A 15,165-nucleotide genomic window follows, 5' to 3' on the forward strand; every position below is an offset into this window, starting at 1 on the left:
TCATGGTTTCTATTCAAATATTTTTAGTGTTCCAAAAAAAAGACAAGACTTAAAAGCCAATCTTGGATCTCAGAACTTTGAACAAATTTCTGAAAATTCACTCTTTCAAAATGGAGACGTTTCGCATTATATTAGCTTATATTAGCTTTAGTGCAGGAGGGCCATTCGCCTGTCAGAATGTACTTTGGATAGTTTTGTTGCTCTTTATATGCTATACCGATTTTCTGGAGCTTGAATTTGCCCTCCACCTTTTTGTATAATAATTGTAGGTATTCACTTAACAAGAGATATACAATAAAGCCCGCTGATTACCCGCATTTGTGGGGCTCATGAAATCATAGCAGTAACACATAAGGAATCTTTTATAACTTGCTGACGGCTAGATTTGGAGTTTGGCGGTAGCCGTGAAAACCAGCGTTAGAGGCTCCTAACGCTGGTTTTAGGCTACCGCCGGTATTTAGAGTCACTGAAAATAGGGTCTAACGCTCACTTTTCAGCCGCGACTTTTCCATACCGCAGATCCCCTTACGTCAATTGCGTATCCTATCTTTTCAATGGGATCTTCCTAACTCCGGTATTTAGAGTCGTGGCTGAAGTGAGCGTTAGAAATCTAACGACAAAACTCCAGCCGCAGGAAAAAAGTCAGTAGTTAAGAGCTTTCTGGGCTAACGCCGGTTCATGAAGCTCTTAACTACTGTACTCTAAAGTATACTAACACCCATAAACTACCTATGTACCCCTAAACCGAGGCCCCCCCCACATCGCCGACACTCGAATAATTTTTTTAACCCCTAATCTGCCGACCGCCACCTACGTTATCCTTATGTACCCCTAATCTGCTGCCCCTAACACCGCCGACCCCTGTATTATATTTATTAACCCCTAATCTGCCCCCCACAACGTCGCTGCCAGCTACCTACACTTATTAACCCCTAATCTGCCGTCCGCACGCCGCCGCCAGCTACATTATCCCTATGTACCCCTAATCTGCTGCCCCTAACACCGCCGACCCCTATATTATATTTATTAACCCCTAATCTGCCCCCCACAACGTCGCCTCCACCTGCCTACACTTATTAACCCCTAATCTGCCGAGCGGACCTGAGCGCTACTATAATAAAGTTATTAACCCCTAATCCGCCTCACTAACCCTATAATAAATAGTATTAACCCCTAATCTGCCCTCCCTAACATCGCCGACACCTAACTTCAATTATTAACCCCTAATCTGCCGACCGGAGCTCACCGCTATTCTAATAAATGCATTAACCCCTAAAGCTAAGTCTAACCCTAACACTAACACCCCCCTAACTTAAATTTTATTTAAATCTAATGAAATAAATTAACTCTTATTAAATAAATTATTCCTATTTAAAGCTAAATACTTACCTGTAAAATAAACCCTAATATAGCTACAATATAAATTAAAATTATATTGTAGCTATTTTAGGATTAATATTTATTTTACAGGTAACTTTGTATTTATTTTAACCAGGTACAATAGCTATTAAATAGTTAAGAAATATTTAATAGCTAAAATAGTTAAAATAATTACAAATTTACCTGTAAAAGAAATCCTAACCTAAGTTACAATTAAACCTAACACTATACTATCAATAAATTAATTAAATAAACTACCTACAATTACCTACAATTAACCTAACACTACACTATCAATAAATTAATTAAATACAATTGCTACAAATAAATACAATTAAATAAACTTGCTAAAGTACAAAAAATAAAAAAGAACTAAGTTACAAAAAATAAAAAAATATTTACAAACATAAGAAAAATATTACAACAATTTTAAACTAATTACACCTACTCTAAGCCCCCTAATAAAATAACAAAGCCCCCCAAAATAAAAAAATGCCCTACCCTATTCTAAATTACTACAGTTCAAAGCTCTTTTACCTTACCAGCCCTGAACAGGGCCATTTGCGGGGCATGCCCCAAGAAGTTCAGCTCTTTTGCCTGTAAAAAAAAACATACAATACCAAAGCCCCCCAACATTACAACCCACCACCCACATACCCCTAATCTAACCCAAACCCCCCTTAAATAAACCTAACACTAAGCCCCTGAAGATCATCCTACCTTGTCTTCACCATACCAGGTTCACCGATCGGTCCAGAAGAGCTCCTCCGATGTCCTGATCCAAGCCCAAGCGGGGGGCTGAAGAGGTCCATGATCCGGCTGAAGTCTTCATCCAAGCGGGGCAGAAGAGTTCTTCCATCCGATTGAAGTCTTCATCCAAACGGCATCCATCCGGAGCGAAGCGGCAGCATCCTGAAGACCTCCACCGCGGAACATCCATCCTGGCCAACGACTGAACGACGAATGACGGTTCCTTTAAATGACGTCATCCAAGATGGCGTCCCTCGAATTCCGATTGGCTGATAGGATTCTATCAGCCAATCGGAATTAAGGTAGGAATATTCTGATTGGCTGATGGAATCAGCCAATCAGAATCAAGTTCAATCCGATTGGCTGATCCAATCAGCCAATCAGATTGAGCTCGCATTCTATTGGCTGATCGGAACAGCCAATAGAATGCAAGCTCAATCTGATTGGCTGATCGGATCAGCCAATCGGATTGAACTTGATTCTGATTGGCTGATTCCATCAGCCAATCAGAATATTCCTACCTTAATTCCGATTGGCTGATAGAATCCTATCAGCCAATCGGAATTCGAGGGACGCCATCTTGGATGACGTCATTTAAAGGAACCAGTCATTCGTCGTTCAGTCGTCGGCCAGGATGGATGTTCCGCGGTGGAGGTCTTCAGGATGCTGCCGCTTCGCTCCGGATGGATGTCGCTTGGATGAAGACTTCAATCGGATGGAAGAACTCTTCTGCCCCGCTTGGATGAAGACTTCAGCCGGATCATGGACCTCTTCAGCCCCTCGCTTGGGCTTGGATCAGGACATCGGAGGAGCTCTTCTGGACCGATCGGTGAACCTGGTATGGTGAAGACAAGGTAGGATGATCTTCAGGGGCTTAGTGTTAGGTTTATTTAAGGGGGGTTTGGGTTAGATTAGGGGTATGTGGGTGGTGGGTTGTAATGTTGGGGGGCTTGGGTATTGTATGTTTTTTTTTACAGGCAAAAGAGCTGAACTTCTTGGGGCATGCCCCGCAAATGGCCCTGTTCAGGGCTGGTAAGGTAAAAGAGCTTTGAACTGTAGTAATTTAGAATAGGGTAGGGCATTTTTTTATTTTGGGGGGCTTTGTTATTTTATTAGGGGGCTTAGAGTAGGTGTAATTAGTTTAAAATTGTTGTAATATTTTTCTTATGTTTGTAAATATTTTTTTATTTTTTGTAACTTAGTTCTTTTTTATTTTTTGTACTTTAGCTAGTTTATTTAATTGTATTTATTTGTAGCAATTGTATTTAATTAATTTATTGATAGTGTAATGTTAGGTTAATTGTAGGTAATTGTAGGTAGTTTATTTAATTAATTTATTTATAGTCTAGTGTTAGGTTTATTTGTAACTTAGGTTAGGATTTCTTTTACAGGTAAATTTGTAATTATTTTAACTATTTTAGCTATTAAATATTTCTTAACTATTTAATAGCTATTGTACCTGGTTAAAATAAATACAAAGTTACCTGTAAAATAAATATAAATCCTAAAATAGCTATAATATAATTATAATTTATATTGTAGCTATATTAGGATTTATTTTACAGGTAAGTATTTAGCTTTAAATAGGAATAATTTATTTAACCCCTTAAGGACCAGCGACGTACCCTGTATGTCACTGGCCTTTTTTTGGGACTTGATTGTTTTATAGCGCGGTCTTGCCACCGGTGTTGAGACTGCTCTATTCCACAAAGCCTGCTGGAGGGAGGGTATTAATAACGTCTTCTTGCTAGACTTGTGATATTATGTCCTGAAAAAACCCTTACCGACCAGTGACATACAGGGTACATTGTGGTCATTAAGGGGTTAATAAGAGTTAATTAATTTCGTTAGATTTCAATTATATTTAACTTAGGGGGGTGTTAGACTTAGCTTTAGGGGTTAATACATTTATTAGAATAGCGGCGAGATTCGGTCGGCAGATTAGGGGTTAATAATAATATGCAGGGGTCAGCGATAGCGGGGGCGGCAGATTAGGGGTTAATAAGTGTAAGGTTAGGGGTGTTTAGACTCGGGGTACATGTTAGAGTGTTAAGTGCAGACGTCGGAAGGGTTACCGCATAGCAAACAATGGGGCTGCGTTAGGAGCTGAACGCGGCTTTTTTGCAGGTGTTAGGTTTTTTTTCAGCTCAAACAGCCCCATTGTTTCCTATGGGAGAATCGTGCACGTGCACGTTTTTGAGGCTGGCCGCGTCCGTAAGCAACTCTGGTATCGAGAGTTGAAGCTGCGTTAAAAATGCTCTACGCTCCTTTTTTGGAGCCTAACGCAGCCTTTATGTGGACTCTCAATACCAGAGTTATTTTTATGGTGCGGCCAGTAAAACGCGGGCGTTAGTTTTTCGGGTCGTTACCGACAAAACTCCAAATCTAGCCGTGAGTGTCCTACAATGGGCTTCTAAATCAGTTTTTGCTCCATGGATAAATAGCTTTATTTTGTTTATAATTTTATTTTGAATCTCATGTATGCGTACACTGATAGTAATTGTATACTTCCCTAAGCACTCTGGCAATGCTTACTGTTTTTATTTTAATTGATTGGGAAGAATGCCATCATTGCATGATTTCAGCAATTCACATTCTGGGTGGGGACAATTAGGAAACAGAATTTCTCAGTTGCCAGTACCTTCATACTAGTGAATGGTGCTTGAATCAGGAGGTATTTCACCAGAATGTAAATCTTTGAAAAGAAATAGACCTCATGGCCTCTCACTTGAATCTCATGCTAGCCCAGTATTGTGCAAAATCTTGAGTTGCACAAGCTACTATAATAGATGCACTAGTGATTCCTTGATTATTCAAACTCATTCACATCTTTCCTCCTTTTGTGTTACTATCCAGGATAACAGCCAGGATAAACAGAAAATTGCATAAGTGATTGCAACAGAATGGCCTTGCAGGACTTGGTATGCAGATCTGATACAAATGTAATTCCTCTCAGAAAGGACCTTCTCTATCAAGGTCCCTTCTTTCATCAAGATCTCAAATCTTTCAATTTGTTGGCATGGTGATTGAATGCTTGATTTTGTATCAGGTTTTTCAGATCAAGTGATAGTCCCGATAATTCAGGTCAGAAAGCCTGTTATGAGATGCATTTATCACAAGGTCTAGAAAGTTTTCTTTCCCTGGTATGAAATCTAAGAATTACTGTTAGAACACTATTACAATTTCTTGAATTCTTTTTTTTTTTTTTTGTAGGATGGCCTCTAACAGGAATTATCCGCCAGTTTTATTAAGGCCAAATTTCTGCCCTTTCAGTCTTGTATCACAAGAAGATTTTGAGACTTCCTGACATTCAAGGCTTTGTTCAAGCTTAGGTCAGGATAAGACCAGTTATCAGGCCTGCTTCCCCTCTGTGGAACCATATCTTGTTGTTTTTTAGGGTTCTTCAGGCATAATCATTTGAACCTATGTATGGGGGTAGATTTATCAAGTGTTGGCCGTACATGATCCACTGTAGCGGATCATGTCCACCCGAAATCGCTAAATGCCGACAGCATACGCTGTCAGCATTTAAAATTGCACAAGCATTTATGGTGAAATGCTTGTGCAATGCCGCCCCCCTGCAGGGGGTGTCAATCATCCCGATTGTATCCAATCGGAATGATTGCTGTCCACCACCTGAAGGCTCACACAGAAACAGCTGCAAGCGCCTGAAGGCTCGCGCAGACACAACTGCAACCGCAGCATAATAAATCTACCCCAGTGTCTGAACATTCAAATGTTGTTTTGAAAGGTTCTCTTTGGCTTGCCCATTTTCTTCAGCCAGAAGAGTATCTGAGCTTTCTGTTCTATCTTATGATTCTCCTTGAATGATTTTACATCAGGATAAAGCTTTCTTTTTTTAAGAACAATCTACTCTTCTTATGAAAACATCAATTCGGAAATTGTAGTTACATTTGGATGTAGTAAAAGCCTTGAATTGTATCTTCAAGCCACTAAACAATTCAGAAATTCTTCTTCCTTCCTTTTTTTTCTCAAGTCCTGCAAGGGACAGAAGGCTACTGCCATTACCTTAAAGCTTTGATTAGTGTAGCATACCTAGTAGCATGGAAGTGTCCCCCTCAATTATTGCTCATTATACCAAAGCAGTATCTACCTCTTGGGCTTTTAGAAGATAAGTTTCCATTGAACAGATTTGCAAGTTAGCTACTTTGTCATCTCTACATACCTTTACCAAATTTTACCATTTTAACACTCTACCTCGTGGACTTCACAGCTTGAGTATTGGATCCCACATGTGATGGCTCATGGACTCTCATTCGCCTAGATTTAGAGTTCTGCGTTAGCCGTCAAAACCAGCGTTAGGGGCTCCTAACGCTGGTTTTGGCCGCCCGCTGGTATTTAGAGTCAGTCAGGAAAGGGTCTAACGCTCACTTTCCAGCCGCGACTTTTCCATACCGCAGATCCCCTTACACCATTTGCGTATCCTATCTTTTCAATGGGATCTTTCTAATGCCGGTATTTAGAGTCTTGGCTGAAGTGAGCGTTAGAAATCTAATGACAAGATACCAGCCGCAGAAAAAAGCCAGGAGTTAAGAGCTTTCTGGGCTAACGCCGGTTCATAAAGCTCTTAACTACTGTTCTCTAAAGTACACTAACACCCATAAACTACCTATATACCCCTAAACCGAGGTCCCCCCACATCGCTGCCACTCTATTAAATTTTTTTAACCCCTAATCTGCCGACCGCACACCGCCGCAACCTGCATTATCCCTATGTACCCCTAATATGCTGCCCCTAACATCGCCGACCCCTACATAATATTTATTACCCCCTAATCTGCCCCCCCCAATGTCGCCGCTACCTACCTACAATTATTAACCCCTAATCTGCCGACCGGACCTCACCGCTACTATAATAAATGTATTAACCCCTAATCCGCCTCACTCCCGCCTCGCAAACCCTATAATAAATAGTATTAACCCCTAATCTGCCCTCCCTAACGTCGCCGACACCTAACTTCAAGTATTAACCCCTAATCTGCTGACCGGACCTCGCCGCTACTCTAATAAATGTATTAACCCCTAAAGCTAAGTCTAACCCTAACCCTAACACCCCCTAAGTTAAATATAATTTAAATCTAACGAAATAAAATAAATCTTATTAAATAAATTAATCCTATTTAAATCTAAATACTTACCTTTAAAATAAACCCTAATATAGCTACAATATAACTAATAATTATATTGTAGCTATTTTAGGATTAATATTTATTTTACAGGCAACTTTGTATTTATTTTAACCAGGTACAATAGCTATTAAATAGTTAATAAATATTTAATAGCTACCTAGTTAAAATAATTACAAAATTAACTGTAAAATAAATCCTAACCTAAGTTACAATTAAACCTAACACTACACTATCAATAAATTAATTAAATAAACTATCTACAATTATCTACAATTAAATCAACTAAACTAAATTACAAAAAAAACAAACACTAAATTACAAAAAACCCCACTAAATTACAAAAAATAAAAAAAGATTACAAGAATTTTAAACTAATTACACCTACTCTAAGCCCCCTAAAAAAAATAACAAAGCCCCCCCAAAATAAAAAAATGCCCTACCCTATTCTAAAATAAGAATTGTAAAGCTCTTTTAAATTACCAGCCCTTAAAAGGGCCTTTTGCGGGGCATGCCCCAAAGAAAACAGCTCTTTTGCATTTAAATAAACATACAATACCCAACAACATTACAACCCACCACCCACATACCCCTAATCTAATCCAAACTCCCCTTAAAAAACCTAACACTAAGCCCCTGAAGATCTTCCTACCTTGTCTTCACCATGCCAGGTATCACCGATCCGTCCAGAAGAGGATCCGAAGTCTTCCTCCTATCCGGCAAGAAGAGGTGCAGAAGAGGCTCCGAAGTCTTCATCCTATCCGGCAAGAAGAGGAGATCCGGACCAGCAAACATCTTCATCCAAGCGGCATCTTCTATCTTCTTCCATCTGGCGTGGAGCGGGACCATCTTGAAGCAGCCAACGTGGATCCATCCTCTTCCAACAACGTCCTAAGTCCTAATAAAGGTTCCTTTAAATGACGTCATCCAAGATGGCGTCCCTCGAATTCCGATTGGCTGATAGGATTCTATCAGCCAATCGGAATTAAGGTAGGAAAAATCTGATTGGCTGATTGAATCAGCCAATCAGATTCAAGTTCAATCGGATTGGCTGATCCAATCAGCCAATCAGATTAAGCTCACATTCTATTGGCTGTTCCGATCAGCCAATAGAATGCGAGCTCAATCTGATTGGCTGATTGGATCAGCCAATCCGATTGAACTAGCCAATCAGATTTTTCCTACCTTAATTCCGATTGGCTGATAGAATCCTATCAGCCAATCGGAATTCGAGGGACGCCATCTTGGATGACGTCATTTAAAGGAACCTTCATTTGGACTTAGGACATCGTTGGAAGAGGATGGATCTGCGTCGGCTGCTTCAAGATGGTCCCGCTCCTCACCGGATGGAAGAAGATAGAAGATGCCGCTTGGATGAAGATGTTTGCCGGTCCGGATCTCCTCTTCTTGCCGGATAGGAGGAAGACTTCTGAGCCTCTTCTGGACCTCTTCTTGCTGGATAGGAGGAAGACTTCGGACCCTATTCTGGACCTCTTCTTGCCGGATAGGAGGAAGACTTCAGACCCTCTTCTGGACGGATCGGTGATACCCGGCGTGGTGAAGACAAGGTAGGAAGATCTTCAGGGGCTTAGTGTTAGGTTTTTTAAGGGGGGCTTGGGTTAGATTAGGGGTATGTGGGTGGTGGGTTGTAATGTTGGGGGGGTATTGTATGTTTATTTAAATGCAAAAGAGCTGTTTTCTTTGGGGCATGCCCCGCAAAAGGCCCTTTTAAGGGCTGGTAAGGTAAAAGAGCTTTACAATTTTTATTTTAGAATAGGGTAGGGCATTTTATTATTTTTGGGGGCTTTGTTATTTCTTTAGGGGGCTTAGAGTAGGTGTAATTAGTTTAAAATTCTTGTAATCTTTTTTTATTTTTTGTAATTTAGTATTTGTTTTTTTTGTAATTTAGTGTTTGTTTTTTTTGTAATTTAGTTTAGTTGATTTAATTGTAGATAATTGTAGATAGTTTATTTAATTAATTTATTGATAGTGTAGTGTTAGGTTTAATTGTAACTTAGGTTAGGATTTATTTTACAGGTAATTTTGTAATTATTTTAACTAGGTAGCTATTAAATAGTTATTAACTATTTAATAGCAATTGTACCTGGTTAAAATAAATACAAAGTTGACTGTAAAATAAATATTAATCCTAAAATAGCTACAATATAATTATTAGTTATATTGTAGCTATATTAGGGCTTATTTTACAGGTAAGTATTTAGATTTAAATAGGATTAATTTATTTAATAATAATTATTTTATTTCGTTAGAATAAAATTATATTTAACTTAGGGGGGTGTTAGGGTTAGAATTAGACTTAGCTTTAGGGGTTAATACATTTATTAGAGTAGCGGTGAGGTCCGTTCGGCAGATTAGGGGTTAATAATTGTAGGTAGGTGGCGGCGACATTGGGGCGGCAGATTAGGGGTTCATAAATATAATATAGGGTTACAACAGATTAGGGGTACATAGGGATAACGTAGGTTGCGGTGGTGTACGGAGCGGCAGATTAGGGGTTAAAAATAATATGCAGGGGTCAGCGATAGCGGGGGCGGCAGATTAGGGGTTAATAAGTGTAAGGTTAGGGGTGTTTAGACTCGGGGTACATGTTAGGGTGTTAGGTGCAGACTTAGGAAGTGTTTCCCCATAGGAAACAATGGGGCTGCGTTAGGAGCTGAACGCTGCTTTTTTGCTGGTGTTAGGTTTTTTTCAGCTCAAACTGCCCCATTGTTTCCTATGGGGGAATCGTGCACAAGCACGTTTTTGAAGCTGGCCGTGTCCATAAGCACCGCTGGTATTGAGAGATGCAGTGGCGGTAAATATGCCTCTACGCTCCCTTTCTGGAGCCTAACGCAGCCCTTCTGAGAACTCTCAATACCAGCGTTGTTTAAAAGGTGTGGGGGGAAAAAAGCATGCGTAGCTAACGCACCCCTTTGGCCGCAGAACTCTAAATCTAGGCGATTGTCTTATAAAAGAAAACAACATTTATGCTTACCTGATGTTTTGTCCTGGCACTGGGAAAGCACAAACTAGGTCTCATGATAGTAGTGAAAAGGGGAAACTGACGCACAAAAATGCAGTAGAATAATAATAGTGTTTATTATGAACTTAGTGCAATAATGCACACCAAGCAGTGATTACAGTGCTACCCAAAAGACTCTCCCGCCCCCCTTAGCAATTCTAATAATTAAACTGTTAGTGTCTAACATTATTTTTATCATATTATTTAATTTAGCAAGCATTTTAACAAAATAAGAGTTTTTCTCATAACAAGCAAATATTGCCTTGATAGCTTAGCACTATCTGTCTCTTGGAATGTTACACCCCGTCTTTCTAGATATTATAGATAATAGAGCCTCTGCTATGTGAACAGAAAGGCAGATAGAAATACATGTGTAACTTATTTCTGAAAGACAATACTCTTAAAGGCATATGATAGATATATATACACTGCTCAAAAAAATAAAGGGAACACTTAAACAACACAATGTATCTCCAAGTCAATCACACTTCTGTGAAATCAAACTGTCCACTTAGGAAGCAACACTGAGTGACAATCAATTTCACATGCTGTTGTGCAAATGGGATAGACAACAGGTGGAAATTATAGGCAATTAGCAAGACACCCCCAATAAATGAGTGGTTCTGCAGGTGGTGACCACAGACCACTTCTCAGTTCCTATGCTTTCTGGCTGATGTTATGGTCACTTTTGAATGCTGGTGGTGCTTGCACTCTAGTGGTAGCATGAGACGGAGTCTACAACCCACACAAGTGGCTCAGGTAGTGCAGCTCATCCAGGATGGCACATCAGTGCGAGCTGTGGCAAGAAGGATTGCTGTGTCTGTCAGTGTAGTGTCCAGAGCATGGAGGCGCTACCAGGAGACAGGCCAGTACATCAGGAGACGTGGAGGAGGCCGTAGGAGGGCAACAACCCAGCAGCAGGGCCGCTACCTCCGCCTTTGTGCAAGGAGGAACAGGAGGAGCACTGCCAGAGCCCTGCAAAATGACCTCCAGCAGGCCACAAATGTGCATGTGTCTGCTCAAACGGTCAGAAACAGACTCCATGAGGGTGGTATGAGGACCCAACGTCAAAAGGTGGGGGTTGTGCTTACAGTCCAACACCGTGCAGGACGTTTGACATTTGCCAGAGAACACCAAGATTGGCAAATTCGCCACTAGCGCCCTGTGCTCTTCACAGATGAAAGCAGGGGCACACTGAGCACATTTGACAGACGTGACAGTCTGGAGACGCCGTGGAGAACGTTCTGCTGCCTGCAACATCCTCCAGCATGGCCAGTTTGGCAGTGGGTCAGTAATGGTGTGGGGTGGCATTTCTTTGAGGGGCCGAACAGCCCTCCATGTGCTCGCCAGAAGTAGCCTGACTGCCATTAGGTATCAAGATGAGATCCTCAGACCCCTTGTGAGACCATATGCTGGTGCGGTTGGCCCTTGGTTCCTCCTAATGCAAGACAATGCTAGACCTCATGTGGCTGGAGTGTGTCAGCAATTCCTGCAAGACGAAGGCATTGATGCTATGGACTGGCCCTCCCGTTCCCCAGACCTGAATCCAATTGAGCACATCTGGGACATCATGTCTCGCTCCATCCACCAACTTCACTTTGCACCACAGACTGTCCAGGAGTTGGTGGATGCTTTAGTCCAGGTCTGGGAGGAGATCCCTCAGGAGACCATGCGCCACCTCATCAGGAGCATGCACAGGCGTTGTAGGGCGGTCATACAGGCACGTGGAGGCCACACACACTACTGAGCCTCATTTTGACTTGTTTTAAGGACATTACATCAAAGTTGGATCTGCCTGTAGTGTGTTTTTCCACTTTAATTTTGAGTGTGACTCCAAATCCAGACCTCCATGGGTTGAAAATTTTGATTTCCATTTTTTAATTTTTGTGTGATTTTGTTGTCAGCACATTCAACTATGTAAAGAACAAAGTATTTAATTAGAATATTTTATTCATTCAGATCTAGGATGTGTTATTTTAGTGTTCCCTTTATTTTTTTGAGCAGTGTATATATATATATATATATATATATATATATATATACACACACACACACTATATATATATTCATGCTTTATATATGTGTTCTAAAAGCAAAGCTTTAACATAAACTGCTAATACAGTTGTGCTCATAAGTTTACATACCATAGCAGAATTTATGATTTCTTGGCCATTTTTCAGAGAATATGAATGATAACACAAAAACTTTTCTTTCACTCATGGTTAGTGTTTGGCTGAAGCCATTTATTATCAATCAACTGTTTACTCTTTTTAAATCATAATAACAACAGAAACTCCCCAAATGACCCTGATCAAAAGTTTACATACCCTGGTGATTTTGGTCTGATAATATGCACACAAGTTGACACAAAGGGGTTTGAATGGCTATTAAAGGTAACAATCCTCACCTGTGATATGTTTGCTTGTAATTAGTGTGTGTGTATAAAAGGTCAATGAGTTTCTGGACTCCTGACAGACCCTTGCATCTTTCATCCAGTGCTGCACTGACGTTACTGGATTCTGAGTCATGGGGTGTTAGGATTCAACTGATGAAGACAGTTGTTTGGATCTGCAACTGCAAAACTGTTTTAAAATGTCTCAATGGAGCTGAGATTTATCTTATCAGGAAGACAACCAGCTAGCTCACAGTGAATTTTTGGTAAGATACAGTTGAGGTTTATTCAGGTATGAACCTGGTTATGATCTCAGAAATAAATCAGAAGAATGTCTCTCTCTATGAGGAAGAGCTATATATATAATTAAGCAGGCAGTCCTGATTAACTGAACAGTGTCTCTTGTTATCATATACCAGGTGAGTAACGAATTGCAGTGATGAGAAACTTCACATATATACATATTAGAACATGTTCATGCTTACCACAACCTCAGGACACTTTGCTTGCAGTTATTTTCATTGAGAGGAGAGTTTCTGATCTGCAGCTGACAGGCAACAGTGAAGCAATGCAATCAGGTAAGAGACAGAGCGGCTGTATGGAAACTGGAACTCAATTACAGGTTGTTATTCCTTAGAGCCTTTAATGTAATTAGTCAGCGGCAGACTTAGTTACTGTGACTGTGACAAACAAAAGAGCAGAGGTTTGGTATTGTAGCACAATTGTTTCCTTTGAGAGGAGATGATTGCTGCAGCTTGTGGGAGTCAGCATGAAGTGGGAATCAGTCTCCCAGTTTGTAAAGATCCTGTGCTGCAGGCAGTTTAATGATTGGAAAGTTTCCTATTGTTTAGGATGCTTGAAATATCTCAGTAGATAAAGGAGAATAGAACAGTAATTTGTAATCCAAAATAGCTTAGGATAAAACAGAGAGAGCAACTATGTTACTCCTATAACACTCAATAACTAAGCACTTGTTAGAAGACAGGTGATATAGAGTAGGTAGGTTGGTCTAATGAATAAAGGTGGTATTGGAAGTTATTTACACAAGTCAGTTTAAGGTGGAATACCTGACATGGGGAAAGCAAAAGAATTGTCAAAGGATCTGCGGGAAAAGGTAGTTGAACTGTATAAAACAGGAAAGGGATATAAAAAGAAATCCAAGGAATTGAGAATGCAAATCAGCAGTGTTCAAACTCTAAGTGCAGCACTGGATGAAAGGTGCAAGGGTCTGTCAGGAGTCCAGAAACTCATTGACCTTTTATACACACACACTAATTACAATCAAACAGATCACAGGTGAGGATGTTACCTTTAATAGCCATTCAAATCCCTATGGGGTCTATTTATCAAAGGTCTTGCGGACCTGATCCGACAGTGCGGATCAGGTCCACAAGACCTCGCTGAATGCGGAGTGCAATACACTCTCCGTATTCAGCATTGCACCAGCAGCTCACAAGAGCTGCTGGTGCAATGCTGCCCCCTGCAGACTCGCAGCCAATGGGCCGCCAGCAGGGAGGTGTCAATCAACCCGATCGTACTCTATTGGGTTGATTTTCGGCGATTCCTGTCCGCCTGCTCTGAGCAGGCGGACAGGGTTATGGAGCAACGTTCTTTAGACCACTGCTTCATAACTTGCTGTTTCTGGCAAGTCTGAAGACTCGCCAGAAACACGGGCCCACAAGCTCCGTTTGGAGCTTGATAAATGGGCCCCTTTGTGTCAACTTGTGTGCATGTTATCAGGCCAAAATCCCCAGGGTATGTAAAATTTTGATCAGGGTCATTTGGGTAGTTTCTGTTGTCATTATGATTTAAATAGAGTAAACAGATAGATAATAAATGGCTTCAGCCAAACACTAACCATGAGTGAAAGAAAAAGATTTGTGTTATTATTCATATTCTCTGAAAAATGGCCAAGAAATCATAAATTCTGCCAGGGTATGTAAATTTATGAGCACAACTGTACATTAACTGTTTGATAAATTATGTGTGCATGGAATTATGAAAAGTTTCCAATCCCTTACACCTGATAAATTAATTTATTTTATGATGGTGAGAGTCTACGAGACTGTTGGAGGCAGTATCAGTTTGCCTCATTTTTTCCTCCCTACTTTTTTTATATTCTCCTTTCAATTGACCATATGTATGACTAAGGAATTATGGGAAAGTGTGACGGATTAAAGCACGGTTATGTGAGGTGTTTTGCTTACTCCTGTAGGACTGAACAGTGAGAGTCTATGAGGCCCTCCATTGGTTTTCCACACCAGTTTGCACTTCCTTTATCCTGCTTTTCCTTTCCTGTGTTCTTATTTTCTCCTTCTCTTGGCCATATGTATGACTATGGAATCAGGAGATAGTGGGAGGGATTAAAGTACTATTGTGTGGGGTGTTTTGCCGCCTCCTGTAGGACTGGACTTTAATCCCACATGTGATGGGTTGTAGACTCTCACCATCATGAAAGAAATTAACTTATCAGG

At 40.5% G+C, this 15,165-nt stretch overlaps 1 protein-coding gene across 6 annotated transcripts in view; it reads left to right on the forward strand.

The window, feature by feature from the left end:
* The window catches only part of LOC128646040 (IST1 homolog), a 247,831-nt gene that overhangs the window by 105,362 nt on the left and 127,304 nt on the right, over positions 1-15,165 (forward strand). The gene's annotated exons all lie outside the window — the stretch shown is intronic.

The sequence above is a fragment of the Bombina bombina genome, chromosome 1, assembly GCF_027579735.1.
Source record: "Bombina bombina isolate aBomBom1 chromosome 1, aBomBom1.pri, whole genome shotgun sequence".
NCBI classification, from domain to species: Eukaryota; Metazoa; Chordata; class Amphibia; order Anura; family Bombinatoridae; genus Bombina; species Bombina bombina.